This window comes from Rhipicephalus microplus, chromosome 7, assembly GCF_043290135.1.
Source record: "Rhipicephalus microplus isolate Deutch F79 chromosome 7, USDA_Rmic, whole genome shotgun sequence".
Lineage (NCBI taxonomy): Eukaryota > Metazoa > Arthropoda > Arachnida > Ixodida > Ixodidae > Rhipicephalus > Rhipicephalus microplus.
Genome location: NC_134706.1, coordinates 231,805 through 244,311, shown reverse-complemented (window position 1 = coordinate 244,311; position 12,507 = coordinate 231,805).

Sequence of the window (12,507 nt, the reverse complement as noted above, 5' to 3'; positions counted from 1 at the left end):
CATGGTCCCTTCAGATTCCGTTAGTGGGAATCCGCTGTGTAACGAGAAGAGGAAAGCAAAGAAATATAACAAGTCCAACACACAGGCACGAAGCTTGCCTTCCTTTTGCCTATTGGGGGAAGGGTGCCCAACTTTTGCTTTTTCCTTTTGGCAGTCATTTCACTGGGTCCTGTGCCGAAATCAGTTGGATGTGAAGCTCCTCTAAAAGTATGCGTCATTCTACAAAAAAAGTTGGCCTTCCTTTGTTATTTATTAGCATCATCATTTTGGTATTTCATTGACGACTCTTGCCTTTCCTGTTCCTACTATCGGACAACAGACTCAATGTAGTTGCGGAGACTCGCGGACATCCTTCAACATTATCTCATGTTTGATTTTGTATAGTTTCTTTGTCCTCAGGCGACTGCGCATGCGCAAACACTCGCCCCGTGCAAGTCATTCCATTTCGACGTATCGACAGACAATGTCATACGTGTCTCATTCATCATGTTACCAAATGAAAGCCTGCAAATGCTATTCAACCACATTGGTTTGTTATGTGTGACTGAAGAGTTGTGGCGGCGTGCTAATCACGGTGTCCTTCTCGCGTTCAGCACGATAGAGGGCCCCTAAACCACTTCAAGTTAAAAGACAAGCGAGTGGTTTCCCTCTCGTTTTCGCAGCCCTTCCTGCTGGAACTATCTTCTCCCCGCCTTTTATTTCTTCACACAACACAATGTCAGCCTTAAGCATTAAGTATATCAAAGGTTTAACACTTTTTTGGCTGCACTCTTTTTTTTTTTCAATTATTGCAGTCGGAAACGCACGAAGTGAAGTAGATACAAGTGATCCCATGCAATAGTCTTGCAAGACAAGACAAAACGGGCATGCATGGCAAAACAGGTAGAATACAATTTGACACTTATGTCCCTCACAGTATAGATCAATAGAGAGCTAATTTCCTCTTGACGTCACGTGAACAGACTGCTGGCCTCACGAATGCCATCGATGAGACAGGAAACCCCTGGGAAAAAACGCGCTTGTTCTTTGCTTTTTCAGAGGTTATTTAGAGGCCCTTTGTACAAGTATTGGGTGAAGTTGCAGGTTTCGAAGCAATCTCACTGCTAGCGTAAATTGGAGGTGCTGGAACGCAATCTAAAAGTAGCCATTCCACTTCATTTTATGGTGGGCTTTGTGGCTGCGCCGCTAAGCAGACGTCTCACAAGTTCCCTCTTGCCATGTAGGTGTTCATCTGAGTAACCATTTTGATGATCCTTCCTGGTCTCTTTCCTCTGTTGAGTGCACAATACTCTTGTGTGCCATTATCTTTTAATAGCGTCGTGCCTTAAACAAAAATGCTTGTACTATGAGCTCCCTCGATATCAACGAATGCTCGAGTCGAATCTGCCATCCAAACACTGGCCCGTGGTAATGACAGGTGTGCCATGCACACATTGCTGGCCGCCACCTCTGCTTGGGACTGGAAGGAGACACCGCAATCGGAGGCTAGCATCATCAACTCATCTTGGAAAACGTCATTGACCACGATACTACTCGAAAGGCCGGCGATAAGAGCACCTCACCCTTCTGTATTCCACTGTGGGCTTGATGGCTGTGCCGCTAGGCAGACATCTCACAAATTCCCTCTTGCCATGCAGGTGTTCATCTGAGCAACCATTTTGATGATCCTTCCTGGCCTCTTTTCTCTGTTAAGTGCACAATGAGCGTGCATGCCGCTATCCTGCAACAGCGACGTGCCTTCAACAAAAATGCCCATACTACCAGCTCACTCGATATCAACGAACCCTCGAGTCGAATCTGCCATCCCAACGCTGGCCTGTGGCAATGACAGATGTGCCCTGCGCACAACGTTGCTGGCCGCCACTACTGCTTGGCAGTGGAAGGAGACACCACAATGGAGGCTACCATCATCAATTCTTCTTGGCAAACACCATTGACATCAACACTACTGGAAAGGCCGGCTATAGACCTTTTCGAAATTCCTGTCTGGGCGCCGCCATAGTCCTCTTTGGGCTGCGCTAATTGCCGTGACCCTTTGAAAATGCACTGACAAGGCTGCGCCCTTGGCCTTTGTACTCCCGCGCGCAGCCCATCATGGCAATGTTTTTTTCCCTTTTGTGTAAAGGTGTATAAGAGCACCTCACCTTTCTGTGTTCGGCTGTGGGCTTGGTGGCTGTGTTGCTAAGCAGACGTCTCACAAGTTCCCTCTTGCCATGCAGGGGTTCATCCGAGCAACCATTTTGATGATCCTTCCTGGCCTTTTTTCTCCGCTGAGTGCACAATGCGCGTGCATGCCGCTATCCTGCAATAGCGACGTGCCTTCAACAAAAATGCCCGTACTACCAGCTTCCTCGATATCAACGAACCCTAGAGTCGAATCTGCCATCCCAACGCTGGCCCGTGACAATGACAGGTGTGCCCTGCGCACAATGTTCCTGGCCGCCACCACTGCTTGGTAGTGGAAGGATACACCGCAATCTGAGCCTACCATCATCAATTGAACTTGGAAAACGCCATTGACCACAACACTACTCGAAAGGCCGGCTATAAGAGCACCTCACCCTTCTGTATTCCGCTGTGGGCTTGGTGGCTGTGCTGCTAAGCAGACGTCTCACAAGTTTCCTCTTGCCATGCAGGTTAGTCAATCATACAGCCTTTTTGCTAAATATAACAGTAACTACTTTTTCGTGCAGCTGCCAAGCCCGCAGCGTTTATTGTTGATTGCTTGTGATTGTGTTTCGGTTGTATGCTCTCACTTGCTGCTTGCCGGTGATATCGGCACAAACCCTGGTCCCAACATGGCTGCCGTCTTAGCAGAACTAAAAACGTTAACGGCAGGACAGTCAAAGTTACTTGTAGACGTGCAAAATTTAAAAACACAGTTGAAAGAAACAGCCAATACCCTTTCGGAACTGAGCAAAAGACTGGCTACAGACTTTTTTCTCTCTGCCGACCCATCAAAAGCACCTAGTGTGGTTGACCACCGTCCCCAAGATCGAATGCACCTCACCTGGTTTAGCCTTCATCGGATCACCTTTGACCAAAGTGTGATGTCGTGTGATGACATCACAGTGACTTCATGATGACGTCACCAGTTAAGGTGGTCTGGGACGTCATCAGTGCGCGATGATGTTTTTAGGGGCTAAGCTCCTTATGGTCGAGGAGGCTTGTTCGTTGGCGTTATGTGCCGGACAACGAAGAAGCGCGTTTCAGAGCACACATACTCTCTCTCCAGTCACGGCAAAGCACATGCAAGGTACCCACTATACGTCATGACGATAAAGAAAAAGCATGTTCCAGACCACACATTCTTTCTGCCATCATGGTACAGCACATGCAAGGTAACCATTATATGTCATGATGATGATGCTCATGACGATGACCAATCATGTTCCAGACCATATTCCTGCCATCATGGCACAGCACATGCAAGGTACCCACTATATGCCATAATGATGAACAAGCGCGTTCCAGACCACATTTTTTTTCTACCTTCACGGCACAGCACATGCAAGGTGCCCATTATACGTCTTGACGATGCAGAACAAGTGCGTTCCAGACCACACATTCTCTTTCTGCAGCCACGGCGTAGCACATATAAGGTACCCACTATGCGTCGTGACGGTGATGCTGGTGACGTTAAACAAGTGGGTTCCTGACCACATTCTCTTTCTGCCACTATGGCACAGCACCTGCAAGGTACCACTATACGCCATGATGATGTAAAACAAGTGCATTCCAGACGACACATTCTCTTTCTGCCATTGTGGCAGAGCAGATGCAAGGTACCCACTATACATTGTGACATAAGGTTGAATAATAGGCACTAAAAAACGGGTTTAAGGTGCCAAAAATAGGCTGGCAAAACACTGTTTTAGGCTCCCAAAATCGTAAATATAGGCAATTCAAAATTCAAATTTTTGAGGAAATATGTTTGGAATCTGAGAGAGAGAGTGAGAATTTATTAGAAAGCAGAGAGGTCGGCCTGAGGTAGTTCGCTCTAGCCTGCTACTCTACACAGGGGATAAGGGAAAGGGGAAGGAAAGAGGGATGAAGGGTGATGATGGGGACAAGAAGAGGTGGTGCGTATGTACAGTAGCCACTTAGCATAGTACTCTACAGTCTAGTTTCTAGTCCAGTGCTTTTTATAAAGTCTAGAACAGCCTTTGTAGCAGTTTTTGACACCGTTTGGTCGTTCATTGCTGACAATATGTGGCTTTCACTTAATGGTGTTCGTCCAAAGCTTGCCAACGTTGCAGTTAGCATTTTTCTTTGCGCCATGTATAATGCACAGTCACAAAATATGTGAGCTATCGTTTCGCGCACTTGGCGGCGTTCCCAATTCGGGCTGTTTGCACGGCCAATTAGGTGGGTGTAGTGGCAAGTGAAGGCGACGCCCAGGCGAATTCGGTGCAGTATATTAGCATGTCTTTGGCTGATTTTATCTGGAAGACGAAAAGTCATACCGGGGTCTGTTTCCCGTAGGCGCTTGTTCCGGTGATCTGGTAGCAACCAGTAAGTGGCAGCGCATTCGCGCATGAGTGATCTCAACATTGTTATGACGTCACTTCGCGAGTACGGCACTTTGACGTACATAGGAGCGTTGTGTATTGCCGCTCTTGCTTCGCTATCGGCTGTTTCGTTGCCAACCAGGCCGCAGTGTCCAGGAATTCATTGGAGTGTAATCAAGTGACCGCTCCTGTGTGTTAGGTCAAAAGCTTGGACGATTCCTAACGCTAACTCGTAAAATTGGCCTCTTCTTGAGCAAGAATGGATAGCTTGAAGCGCTGATTTTGAATCAGACAGAATCGTCCATTTATGCGTTGTTTGGTCGTTCACAAATTTTATGGCTTCTTGTATAGCAACAAGTTCTGCAGCTGTCGAAGATGACCTATAATCTAATTTGTACTGTCGGGAAATACTGAGTTGAGGGATCACGAAGGCTGCAGCTGAGGCGGATGAAGTTACGGATCCATCGGTGTAAATGTGCACAGAGTCGCTGTATCGGTCATCTAAATGTGCCAAGGTGAGTTGCTTGAGGGCAATATAAGAAACACGCGACTTATATGAAATTCCATGTATGTGAAGGCACACCAGCGGTTTAGTCAATATCCATGGAGGCACTGCAGGGATTACGGCAGGTGCAAAGCCTGAAGGGATCATGTGCCTATGCGTATCGAGGCATCGCGAATAGGTACAGCCTGGTCGGTCCACTTGTAGCGAAGACAACGGATGCTGTGCATGTCGGGTCAGCAGACGAAGGTGCACTCAAAGAGGCTCACAGGACGTGTAAACCTGTATAGGGTAGGTGCGGGACTCCTCTATAGTGCCAGAGATGGACGTGCACCGTGGCAGGCCCAGGCATATTCTCAGTGCTCGTGCCTGAAGGCTCTCTAAAGTACGAAGGCACGTTGCCCGCATGCTGGAAAGCACAGGTGAGCTGTACCTTATATAGCCCACAAACAATGCCTTGTATAACTGCAGAAAACTTTTTTCCGAAGGGCCCCATCTCAGTCCTGCTATAACACGAAGAACATACACAAAACTGATTAGTTTGTTTCGCAGCACAGTCACATGTTTTGACCAGGACAGGTTGCGATCAATGACGACCCCTAAATAGCGGTGGTGCTTGACCACGGGAATCACTGCTCCGTGAGCGAAAATTGGGTACGGCGACATTGATTTCTTCGTAAATGCTAATGCAGCACATTTTGCTATTGAAAGTTCCAGGCCCTGACGACGTAGGTACTTAGATGTTATTGATGTGCCTTGTTGTAGCCTTGCTCGCAGTTGTGGTCGCGTTGCTCCAGATGCCCATATGCATATGTCGTCCGCATACGCACTGATTCTGACAACGTCGGGAAGCTCAGCTTCAAGGCCAATGAGTGCTATGTTAAAAAGCATGGGGCTCAGGACGGTGCCTTGCGGAACTCCATGGCTTACGAGGTGCCTGGCCGTGTCACCGTCGGATGTCAACATAAAAATGGTACGTCCTCTGAGATAGCTCCCTGTCCATGCGTGTAGTCGGCCACCTACGTCGATGTCTTCAAGTGCGTCAAGAATGGCCTCATGGTAGACGCTATCGTACGCGCCCTTTATATCTAAGAAAATGGCCCCTACCAATCTCCGACGTTGTCTTTCCTTTTCAACAGAAGAAACTAGATCTACAACACCGTCTATAGATGATCGACCTCTACGGAAGCCATTTATAAAATCTGGTAAGCCGACATTATTCTCCAGCAGCCATTCCAATCTTGCAAGCACCATGCGTTCTATCACCTTACCGATGCAACTGGCTAGGGCAACGGGTCTATAAGAAGACAACTCGTGTGAACATTTGCCTGGTTTCAGTAAGGCCACTATGCGGCTGCACTTCCAACTCTCTGAGACTGTCGCTGTTTCCCACGTAGAGTTGTAGAACGACAAGAGAGCCTGCCTTGCTTCCTGGCTTAGGTGATATAGAGCCGAATAAGTAATTCCGTCAGGCCCTGGTGCGGATGACCGTCGGGACGCAGAAATTGCAGCGACGAGTTCGTGCATTGGGAATGGTAAGTCGAGGCGATCGTCGCTGGATGGCGGTGAGGCTAAACACGAAGGTAATATCGATGAGGAGGACATACCTACGAGTAAGTGGCAGTAATCTTCTGCAACCTTTACTTCAGGTCGACCTTGCTTTAGAGCCAAAGATCGGAAAGGGAACAACTGTTCAGTTGGCGTCTGAAGGCTTCGGACAGTTTGCCATATTCGAGACAGGGGTTTTCTGGGATCAAGAGAGCTACAAAATACCCTCCACCGTTGCCTGTCGAGCTTATCGAGGTATCGCAATACATGTCGTTGTGCTTGGCGTGCTGTAGATATGTCAGATGGTGATTTCATCCTCCTGTATTTTCTCTCTGCCCGGCGACGGATTGCACGAAGGTATTCATATTGTGCGTCAAGTTGTGATCTTGGTAGCGGCACATTCACAAGCTTCGTATGCGTTGTTAAGGCTGATGCAATTAGGCTTTCTATTTCAGATTTAGATTGAATGTTCCCGCACAGAGCATTTACAGAAGCTTGGAATCCTGGCCAGTGTACGCTTTTCGCAGGCAGGGGAGTCGAACGACGAAATCCTTTTAGCTGTATATATGTAGGGAGATGGTCACTTCCATGTGTTTCAACGTCTACGAAACAACAGGTGGTAGGCAAGAGACTTCTGCTCACAAAACATACGTCTAGACAGCTGCTGTATGATGCGCCACGGAGGTAAGTAGGTGAGCCAGCGTTAATGGACATCAGGCCCTGATTGAGCACAAAATCGGCAATGTCCCTACCGCGTGTGTTCATTGAGGCAGAACCCCACATGGGATGATGTGCATTAAAATCCCCAACTAATACATGTGGTCCAGGGCAAGCTTGAAGCACAGACAAGAGATGGAACAGTCCACGTGGCTTCTAGGAGGAATGTATCTATCAATGATTGATATTGAACGTCGCTTGTGCTTTATAGATAGGCAAATATAGTCGTTAGAAGCATGAGGAGCCACAGCATGTCTCACGTACGTTAAATCTTGACGTGCGCATATAATTACTTTGCTCGCATTTCCATCATCACGTGACCACAAAGTGATGTATCCGGAAATACGAAACAATGGCATCATATTCGGCTCACATAATACAACCAATGGAAATTTGTATTTAAACATCCGTTGTCGAAAGTCAGACAATCAGCTTCGCAAACCTCGTGCGTTCCACTGCATTATAGCAGAGGTGCACACACATTCATTGAAGAAATTCGCCATATTGTTTATGGAAGGGTCAGCAGTAGCGGTTCCAGCGCGTTGAGGATCTGCACTGCTGTTTTCGCTCCTGGTGTGTGTAGCTCGTTGAGAATCGCACGAATAGATTTTAGTAGATGCTTCAGCATAGTTTGGCTCTTCTCAGTGTCTTGCCTATCATTTTCTGCCCTCTTTGAAGTTGCAGCCCATGATGTGGTCTTTTTTATTGCTCCGGTCGGTAGCGAAGGCCACTCAGTATCTGAAGCATCGGCGTGCAACGCGGGCGTTGGTCCACTTTCTGCATCCCTGGGACGTGGTGCGTACAACATGGGTGTAGCGGCCTGATAATGCGCACGTGTATGTTCATCTGTTGCTGATGGTGATGCATCACTCCTATGTCCACTATACTTTCGCTGGTGCCTACGTTTTGGATGACGTCTGTGTCGGCGGATGGACGTGACAGCCTCTCTGTGTGTCGAGTTGTCTCTGACCATCTTCCGCAGGACGCGAATTTCTTCTTTGATCTTCGGGCACTCCTTCGACGTTGCTTCATGTGCACCAGAGCAGTTTGGGCATTTCAATGGAACAGCAGTATCGCAGTTTTCCTCCTTATGAGACCCGCCGCACCGCTGGCAAGTTGTCTCACTTTTGCACACTGCGCTGACGTGTCCCAACTTGCAGCACTTGTGACACTGCAAAGGCTGTGGCACGTAGGGGCACACGGGATGTCTCACGTATCCAACCTTCACGCTATGGGGCAGAGTCTCAGAATCAAATACTAGTTTGATGCAGCAAGACTGCCCGAAGCGGCGTATGGTCACGATTCTGACTGTCGACGTCACAAGATTCTGCAGGTCAGCGTCTGTGATGTCAGCGTCGACGTCATTTATCACGCCAGTCGTTCCTTTCCCGTGAGCGAGAAACGCGCGAACTGAAATACTTCCGAGCTGCGTGACGGCCTTCAGTCTGTCAAGAATGGTTTTGTTTGTCACATCAAGTGACAATATGTTTTTCCTGCTATTTATGCGAATTTCATTCACTTGAGCAGGTGCTACTCGCTCGAAATAATTAGTCAATGACTGCCTGTTTAGTGAGTTCAGGTTGTCTGATGTAGACATGGGTACATACGAGATGGTGAAACATCGCTTGCCTTTGTCTAGCGCTGGTTGTGGCTCCGCCGTTGATGACGTCCTGCGAAGCTTCCTTTTCAACCGGCGGGTATGGAATGTCCTGAAGTCGGCTTTCGATTCCATCTCTTCCACTGATGAGCTCTCGGTAGAATCATCACAAGGAGCAGATGCGCCAACGCGGTCACCCACTTTCGGTCCATCCTTATGCAAACGGCTAGGGCCCGCTGTCTCGTTGGATTGATGGTCTCCCATCCCGGGGGATGACGTCTTCCGTTCCGCTTGTTCAGAGAAAGTCAGGAATTCTGACAGTTTAAGAAAAAAACGATAGTTGTTCAAGGCAGAATTACGCCCGAACGCCGTTTGGGATCTGTGTCTACGACAAGACAGCAGACAAAAATGCTTTGGTTTATGATGGTACCAAGGTGTAATGGTTAAGCATAGCCAAGTATTTCCTTTCTCGTAGGGTCTGCAGAATGCGGTCTCTCTAATATCTAGTCCAGCATGGGAAATGTCCTCGGTTGAATAAACATGCTTCGTCTCTCTTTTTTGCATGGCTGAGAAGGGCTACACAGGTGCAAATAGCTGGAGCACAATAGGCCAGGAGGATTTTTTTGCCATATATTGGCTTGGTCTAACCGCACAGGCTCAATTTTTCTTTTGTCTGTAAACAACTTAAAAGGCCCTTAAGTAGGTTTGAAAATTTCGAGAAGCAAAGAGAGATGCATGCACTGGGTATCACAATCTCATCAGCCAAGATTTGTAGTTCTACCCGCGCCATAGGGAGGTAAAATGTCAGACTGAAAGCCACCTCACCTGTTTCACGAGCGTGTGCCCCAACATGGTGTAGGTGATGAAATAGTCTTGTGTACGTCAAACTAGTCATAAAACTTCGAGAACTACTCGAGACGACGTGCGTAACTTGTGGAATCTGTTGCCTGAATAGAAGTATGAAGATTGACAGAAATATTAAAACACACAGACATAATCTATGTGCATTATTTTTTTAACTTCATATTGAGCTAGATTTGAGACTAAAACTCTGTTATTTGCATTTGTGTGCTTGCCGTTCTCGCATCATGCTAGTGCCAACATTCACAACACTTGGTGTGTTTTTGGTGAAAACTTCGTTATAGAAGTTCCAGCGGTACAATGCTGTGTATCGTGGTAAGGATGCGTGATCCATGTGAGGCTCTCTAAACGTGTGCGCATAGGCGGATCCATCTCGCAGAAACAGGCAGTACAACACAGAGAACGTCGAAACGACGGAACACCGCTTGCGTGCACGTCCTGGCATGGGCATGTCGTGCAAATGTACCTTACACACCCATGACATGTTGATGCGTCCGTGTCCTGTGATCCTCCAGCTCCGAGTTGCTCAGATACCAAAGAAGGTGGAAGAAATTGGGCTTGCCAAATCTACATCGAGTGAGTGGCAAAGGTTTCAAGCTCACCTGTTCACGTCAGTTTTTCGCAGCTTGTAATGAACCAATTAAATTCTAGTGATACAAAGCTTTTTATTGGGCGCGTAATAACTTCCACTGTCTAAGTAAAATTTCTCATGTGACTTGAAGTGTAAATTAGGAAGTAAATTACAAATAAAACAAAAACCACATTGATATCGCTTTTTTTTCTCTATCTACATTTTACTTTCCCCTGATGACACTCCACGGTTTCACATTCGTTCTTCATCATCCTGCCGCTGCACAGAAGCACCTCCTGCTCGCTATGCAAGCCAGCAGATGCCGGAGAGATGCCGAGCTGACGCCGCGACGTTGATGAATACATGTGTAGAGGCTAATCGACCTTCCTTTTGGCTAAAAGGCCTTGTACACTTGACAGTGCTGAAAGTAACTTATGCAATGGAGTATAGGTAGCACCTCACACTGTTTCAAAAGCTCAATTTTGTTGGCTAACATGGATACTGGACTCCAGCAGTACATGAAAGCAAAGTTTGGGGTTAAATAGCGTTTATATAAACACCAATTTCGAAAACAGGCATTTATAGACACTTAAAAAAATTTAGGCACCAATGTCCAAAATAAGCATTTATAGACAGTATAAAAACACTATATAGGCTCTTCTTACCCTCTAATTTGTACTCATATGTAAAAATGGCACGATAGAAACGCAAGAAACAAATTAGGCATTTGCCTATAATCCGGTATCTAGTCATGACGATGAACAAGTGTATTCCAGACCACACATTCTCTTTCTGCCATCACGGCATGGCACATGCCAGGTACCCACTATGCGTCATCACAATGAATAAGCACGTTCCAGACCACATTCTCTTTCTGTAATCACAACACAGTACATTCGAGATGCCTACCATACGTCATGACAACGAAGAACAAGCGTGTTCCAGACCACACATTCTCTTTCTGCCATCACGGCCTCGCGCATGCAAGGTACCCACTATACATCATGACAATGAAGGACAAGTGCATTCCAGACAACATATTTTTATTCTGACATCATGGCACAGCACATGCAAGGTAGCCACTATGCGTCATGACGATGATACTGATGACGATTAACAAGCATGTTCCAGACCACATTTCTGCCGTCATGGCACAGTACATGCAAGGTACCACTATATGCCATGACGATGATTATGACCACGGACAACGATGTACAGATACAGATGATATACAGACGATGTCTCGATGTGCTTTACGACACATTTCGTACGACTGGAAACAACCACCAGGCAACGTGCCCAGACCTCGTCTCTACCAACTTAAGGATAGATTTGAATTCACAAAGTAGTAATAACGAAGGCAAATTGAAATCCACAACTCGGTGAAATTCATACTAGTTCTCACCAATAAACATTGTGTATAACTATTCTGCTTGGCACTCATTTATGTGCGTGAGTTGTCAATGTCCCGGGTAATTTACAGTAACACCAAACAGTCCCACTGCTTCCCCCACTCGCCATCATTCATTTTATGGATATGCTGTCATATTTTTGCATCACTCGTTCATGCTACGTTGACTGTCAGATTTCGTGTTAGACAAAGAAAAACGAATTCGTTCAGTGTGCCTCCGTATAGCCTGTGTAGAATAGATAACGTTCTTTCCAGAGACAAAATGAAGGGAGAAAATTTAGGAGGGTTCGTTTCTTTTCTTGACGCACCCTTAATGAACGCCAGCAAGTAATGCAGCCAAGGGAGGTATAGCCAATGTTAAATGTAATAATTGTGATATAGAGATGTGAACGAAGTAATGTGGTCGAAAGAACAATTCCCGAAGGCAGGGAGCAAACGTGCGACCTTCATATTATGCGCCCAAAGATTCTGCCAACTGAGCAATGACAGTGGTTGTCCCCTAGTCTGTTTTATTGCTTATCAATGTGGCTGCATCTAAGAGTGCTTGTCAGCACCACTCATGGCTCTGATGGCGACTGTGGAACCACGGCTGCTGGATAAACTTTTTAAAGCCATGATGCCAATACGAAAATGAAGTGATGACATGCTTTTCACAGTGGCCTGCCTTAGGTCCCCAATGCCAACGATGAGTTCTTCTGAACAGTTCTTGTGACAGCAACATCACAGGCACTCGGCAGTCATTATCCTCAAAAACCTGCATATGCCTCACTCTAAACAATGGTGGGACAT